This window comes from Paroedura picta, chromosome 5 (genome assembly GCF_049243985.1).
Source record: "Paroedura picta isolate Pp20150507F chromosome 5, Ppicta_v3.0, whole genome shotgun sequence".
Taxonomy (NCBI): domain Eukaryota; kingdom Metazoa; phylum Chordata; class Lepidosauria; order Squamata; family Gekkonidae; genus Paroedura; species Paroedura picta.
The window spans coordinates 19,336,285-19,343,412 of record NC_135373.1 but is presented as its reverse complement, the minus strand read 5'-3'; positions in this window follow the sequence as shown (position 1 = coordinate 19,343,412).

Sequence of the window (7,128 nt, the reverse complement as noted above, 5' to 3'; positions counted from 1 at the left end):
TGCGGACTTCTAATCTGGCATGCCGGGTTCGATTCTGCGCTCCCCCACATGCATCCAGCTGGGTGACCTTGGGCTCGCCACGGCACTGATAAAATTGTTCTGACCGAGCAGTGATATCAGGGCTCTCTCAGCCTCACCCACCCCACAGGGTGTCTGTTGTGGGGAGAGGAATGTGAAGGCGACTGTAAGCCGCTTTGAGCCTCCTTCGGGTAGGGAAAAGCGGCATATAAGAACCAACTCTTCTTCTTCTTCTTCTTCTTCAGTGAATCCACACATGTTTTGTTTGGGAATGCAACCAATGGTTTTTCCGCTAACAGATTTTGAGTTGTGGGGAGATGGCAGAAATTTTCCTCCTTCACTTGTTTGATGAGAAGGCCTAATTTTACTTCAAATGCTTTCACGTGTGATTGCATATCACAGACGAGCTTCCTCTCTTGAAGTTGCACATTGAAACTGTTGAGTAGCTCTGTTACATCTGTCAGAAAGGCAAGGTGCCATTTCCATTCTGGATCATTGAGCTCTGGTACTTTTTTGTTTTTTGAAAGCAGAAAAGATGTAATCTGTGGACGTAAGTCATAGAAATGTTTCAAAACTCTCCCTCGACTCAGCCAACGGACTTCTGTGTTGTACAGAACATTTTCATAGGCAACATTTAGCTCAGACAGAAATTCCTGAAATTGTCTGTGGTTTAGTGCATTAGCTCTAATGAAGTTAACACAAGAGACCACAATTTTCATAAGAGTCCCACTTCAGTGATTTACTACACAGTGCTTGTTGGTGGATGAGGCAGTATATTGGATGAGCAGCTATTGGATGAGAATGGTTATGTTTGTCCATCTCTTGGTTAATGCGAGCAATTACTCCTTTCTTAGACCCCACCATGCTAGGAGCACCATCAGTTGTCACACTGGCTAGTTTAGCCCAGTCCAGTTCCAAACCATTCACAGTTTGGCAAACCTTTTCACAGATAGCCTCTCCTGTAGTTGTTCCTTTGATGCTTTGCAGTGCAGCAGGCTCTTCTGTGAATTCAAAATAGTCATTCATCCCACGAATAAAAATTAGAAGTTGTGCAGAATCATGAGCATCATTACTTTCGTCGAGTGCCAAGGAAAAATAGGAAAGTTTTTTTGCAGAGTTTTGCAAATGCTGATGTAAATTGTCTCCCATTTCTTCAATCCTTCGTATAATTGTAGGTCCTGAAAGACTCACTGTACTAAATAAATCTGTCTTCTCTGGACACATCACTTTGGCTACAGAAAGAAGGCATTCTTTAACAAATTCTCCCTCCACGAATGGTCTGCCAGTGCACGCTATTAGCTTGGCAACTTGAAAACTTGCTTGCAGTGCTGAAATATTTAGCTGCTTTTGCTTCACAAAAGTATTTTGCTGAGTTGTCAATGTAGTTTTCAGTTTTAATATTTTATCTTTTCTCACTTTTCCGACCAAACAATCATATTTATCTTTATGTTGAGTTTGATAGTGCCGACGCAAATTGTATTCTTTGAACACAGATACTATATTCCGGCATATCAAACACACAGCTTTTTCCCTGTACTGCATGAAACAGTAATCATAAGTCCACTGTTCTTTAAATATCCTACACCGAGTCAATTTTTCTCTTTCTTGATATCATTGTTTCCTAGGGATTACAAATATCTATTAGTAAAATACCAAGCACTACAAAAACAATATACCAGCAATAACTTTGCCCACACAGAGTCATACAGACTGCACTGCCCATCAATGCAGTCTGATCAGTGCCCATCAATGCAGCCTTGCCAGTCCACATCATTTCAGCCTCACCAGTGCCCATATTGGTGGAACTCCACTTTTATCTCAGGCTCAAACTGGTGTGGTGCGGGAACCGGCACAATTACAGAGCTGGTTCCTCCACCACCATTCCAGTTCACATTACCCTGGGCAAACAGCACTGCGAGTTTGAGGACCCCTGCCATAGGTTGTTATATCACCCAATGCATTTGAATTGTTTTAAAATATATATAAAAAGTTAATTAACTTCCAGCTACTCAGAAAACCCTTCCATGTTTCAAGAAAACCTAGAGTTTCATGAGACCGTGTTTGAGAAAGCCGGGGCTCAACTGTACCTCTCCCTTGCCAGCAGTGGAATTGTTATCCATGGACATTCCTGACTTGTGCAGGGTTTTGGACTACATGACCTTGGAAGCCCCTTCCAATTCTCTTCCAATTCTGTGACCTCTGGAGAGCCACCTTCTGACCATCCCTGCCCTCAATGCTTGGACGGTATTGCAGAAAATGCCATCCTGAGTCTGCTCTGATTGGCTCTTGAGTCAGAGACCCAACAGTTTTGAGGAAAAGAAGAGATGGTGGCTCCTGGTGGGTGGGTAGCTGATGACTGGTGGCCAACAGACAGTTTGGGGGTTGCTGGGGCTTGGTTAGATAGATCTGAATCACATCTTGCCACACATCTCATGTTCTTCAGGCCCAGCTAAGGGCAGCAGCCCTCATGACAGCAGACTTCTACCTTCCCACTGCCCCAGATTCCTATCTGAAGACGGTCCTGCACTCAATCCAAGCCCACCTCCTTCTACCCAAATTGTCAACTTCCCACCAGTCCTCCATCTCCTTCCAGAACTGTGTCCTTTCTTACTTTTAAGACACATTCGGTGCAAAATACTTCGTTTTCCTCTGTTTCTCCAGCCATTTCCCTTTTTGCTCCAGAACTGTGCAGCTACAGTGAGCCAAATGAGCCCAACAGCTGCTGGAAGCATCTTTTGCCTCCTCCGTTGCCACGGATGCCGGAACCCCGGGATAGTGACATCAGTAGAGGGGGTTCCGTGGGCACCGGCTGTCCAGGGAGGCTGATCTTGTGGACTGGGCAGGGAGGGGGCTGGAAAGTGGGGCAAGAAAGCAGGGGCTGAGCTGCCTTCCCTCATGCCCATCCAAGGGGTTTCCAACCCTTGGGAGCCTGCAGGAAGCTTCGGATTCCTGATCCAATATGTTGGGTGTGGCCCATAAAATGGCTGCTTTAGGAGAAAAGGGCAGACAGACACCACCAATCACATCACCAGTGCCCAATTGGAAGCCTTGTTGGCCAAAACGCCTATATGGTCCTGCCGCATTTTTGGAAATGCATGGTGGGTGGCAGGAAACGTGGGGGCACCATGTTATAGACCACATGGACTACTTCCTTTGTGATCTTCAATTCTGGAAAACCCTCAGTGATATTTCAGCATTTAATCAATGGTTTGTCTCTTAATGAATCACAGGCCTAACCTTTCTAGAGGTACTATTTCAGCCTCCAGAAGACAATCCAGAAAGTAGCAGCCACAGCAGGGCTGGAGGCAGGAAACCTGGGCTGTCTCCATCCCTCCGTCTTAAAGTCGCTCTTCAGGATTTTATTGACAAAGGAGTGTCGACACCATCTGAGATCTTCAGAGAGGCATGGGCCACGTCCTGTTTTTGATATACCTAGGTATAAGAAAAGAAGAATCATGACAGGTCATTGTGACAATATAAGATATTGGTATATTGTGCCTCGACTTCACCCTCGCTCTGGCTTTACTGCATGCAACAGCCGCAGGCGTCACACACGTCGCCCAGCAGGCAGCCCTGGGCCGTCAGTGATGAGTGGCGTGCGGGCGCGCAGGGCAGGCAGGGCGGGCAGGTGGACAAGGCGTCGAGCTGGCCGAGCAGGGCCCAGAGGAGTACGGCCAAGAAGAGCGCTGCCAGGCAGAGTGTGGCCATCATGCGGCACAGGAGGCGCAGGACTCTGGAGGGGGAGGTAGGGACCCTCCAGCCGAGGGCGGGGAAGTTGCCAATTGAATTTCTTCCCCTCTCAATCAGGTCCCCTCTCAACCTCCTCTTCTCTGGGGGGAACATTTCCAAGTCCCTCAGCCTGTCCTCCAGTTTGAGAAAAATCCGTATCGCATTGCCATCTGTTTTACTGAAACTTCCCCCCCCCTCAAACTTTACAAATTTTCCCTTGACCAAAACCGAGCAGCTAAAACAGATCCCTTTTTGCTGGCATAGGAGCTGGCAATTAATCATTTACACGCTCCTCAAGTAGAAAAAAAAATACCCCCCCCCCCACGGGCGTGATTTGTGGCTGAAATTACAGGCAGTGCTGAACAGGGGCCGTGTTGTGCTTGGGAACTTAGGGAGCTTTGTTTCACTGTTAATTACTTCTGTGGAGGGACTTTAGCTAGAGAAGCCTCGCTTGTTCGTTGCTTTCGCAATTCTAAGGGGAAAAAATGGCGATCGCTTCTCCGGAAATTCGGGGCAAGAGCGGGGGAGGGACTTTCTATCTACCGCTACATTGAGAATGCACATGTCTTTCACTGGCTTGTTGCAGCTTGTGCGCAGAAGTGTAGCGTTGTTTCAGGAGGAATCCACTTTTCCCGATTCCCCGAAAAGCGCTACAACAAAGCGCTTTTTGTGGGAGTGATGCAGGAGTGTGGCAGATTGTATGCAATGTCATGCAGAATGTTGAATTTGTAGCGTTTACCAAAGGTAAGACTTCTGCTACATTTAAGTTGTGCGGAATGGACCCCAGAGATTTGTGGGGTGGTGCTTAAGGAGGGCGAGGCTGGTGGAGGGGGGGAACTTCAGTGGGGTATAATGCCATAAATAATTAGAATAAGGGTTTTCACTGAGATGTAGGAACACCAAAACAAATGTCTATCCAAATAATGGCTTGATGTTAATTAATGTCTTCAAATGCTGTTGTCCAAAGGGTCTCCCTTCAATTGATTGCTTGAAGTGTGTACGTGTAAATCAAGACGATCCTTTCCGTCAATATGACTTTTCTCATTCGATAATTCTACATCACCTATGGAAACATTATGAAAATCTTTAACTGCTCCCGCGGAGTGGATAAAATAAAGCAGTAAGGGCCCCGAGGGTGGGCTCTGTCCAGGATGAGGAAGGGTGCCGATTGGCAAAGCGCCTGCCGACTGGTCTCTCTGGTTGCCAGTCTGGCAGCAAGGGACCAAGCGCAAGCTTTCCAAAACTGAAGAACACAAAGGAAGAAGTCCATACGGCCAATATGAAAGAGAGGTTTCTACTGGGGTTCTGTGCTTCAGCTCGGTTTGGCCGCCTCAGTCATCATTGAAGGCCAGTATTCCACTGTTTCCGAAGAACATTGGTAAAAAGCGGCTGAGACTTACTGCAGCCACTTGTTGACACCCGTGGAGGGCTGGCAGGAGGCGGACGTGACTGCCCCAGCAGCCTGTGGGCCAGGCGTATTGCTGGCATGCAGCATGCATGGCGTCAGACCTGTGTTGCCCGTATAAAACACCACGTGTGCGGATCCCGGGCTAATTACCCAGGACACCACAGAGAGCAGCTTCCTTCTCACCCGGCCCATGTAAATGTGCATACAGCCTTGTTCTGTGTCTTGAAGGGTCATTTCATGTTCAAAAATTCATCACAGCTGTGGGCTTGCATGGGATCGAGCCAGTTGGCAGGAGGGCCTGTGGGCAAGTTGCTAGGTTTGGTTAGGGTGACCACTTGCCCCCTTGATCCCTGTCCGTCATGGCTCCTCAAGGGAGGTGGCCAGAGGATAGGAGGCCAGCTCAGGGACATTATCAACCTCTCCCTGGATTCCGGGGAGTTCCCTGAGCAGCTGAGGGGGGCAGTGGTTCACCCTCTCCTGAAAAGATCCATTCAGGACCCACGGGACCCCGCCAGCTACCGCCCAGTGTTGCACTTGGCGTTCCTGGCAAGGTGGTTGAAAGGGCCGTGGCAGACCAGCTCCTGGCATTCTTGGAAGAAACTTCGACACTCGATCCATATCAGTCTGGCTTTCAACCTGGCCACGGGGTGGAGACGGTGTTGGTCACCCTGTTGGATGACCTCCGCCACCAGCTGGATAGGGGCGGGTCGGCAGTGCTGGTTCTTCTGGACCTGTCGGCTGCTTTTGACATTGTAGATCACAAACTGTTGGTCCACTGCCTCGCCGGCATTGGGATACGGGGCACGGCTCTACGCTGGATGCGCTCCTTTCTCCAGGACCGGACCCAGAGGGTAGCAGTGGGGGATGAGTTCTCGCACTCCTATAGACTTCCTTGTGGGGTCCCCCAGGGCGCGGTCCACTCCCCCACACTGTTTAACATCTTTATGCGCCCTCTGGCCCAGCTGGTGCGGAGTTTTGGGCTGGGTTGCCACCAGTACACTGATGACACCCAGCTCTATCTCGCCCCAGGCCAGGAATTTGGGTGTGATCATTGACGCCTGACTTTGGAGGCACTGGTCAAAAAAGTAGTGGGCCAGGCATTTCTCCACCTGTGCCAGGTCTGACTACTAGCGCCCTACCTGTCTCCCGAACACTTAGCCACAGTGATCCATGCAACCGTCACCTCCAGAATAGATTTCTGTAACTCGCTCTACACGGGCCTTCCCTTGTCCTTGATCCAGAAACTTCAGCTAGTGCAAAACGCAGCTGCTAGGGTCCTCACTGACACACCTTGGAGGGCCCACATCCAGCCAGTGCTGAGGCAGCTGCACTGGTTGCCAATTGCTGCCCGGATCCGGTTCAAGTTTTTGGTTCTAACCTTCAAGGCTTTACACGAGTTGGGACCCACATACCTGAGGGACTGCATATCGCCCTATGCCCTTCGCAGGGCCTTGTGCTCTGCGGGTGAAAATCTGCTGGTCGTTCCCGGCCCTAGGGAAGCACGCCTGGCCTCGACCAGGGCCAGGGCCTTTTCGGGCCCTGCGGGATCTTTCATCGTTCCGCAGGGCCTGCAGAACGGAGCTCTTCCACCAGGTTTATGGTTGAGGCCAAGGCTGACAATATAGACCTATGCCCCCCCCCCCTGAGATTTCGGACTTGGGATTAGGACTTGAAGTAAACACCACCAGGACCTGAAGTAAACATCATCAGGACCTCCTCTCCACCCGCCAGTAGTGGGAGGGGGGGAAATTGAGTTGCCGATCTTGCCATATTGGTAATGCTGGGAATGTAATTATTGTTTTAATGGGGTTTTAGTGAGGATTTGGGGGATTTTAGGATGTTGTAATAAATATAATAAATATAATAAATATAATAATAATAATAATAATAAATAAATAAATAAATAAATAAATAAATAATCTGACTCCCTGAGATTTGGGCCTCCCTAGGAGGCAGCATTGAAAAGAGCGTGG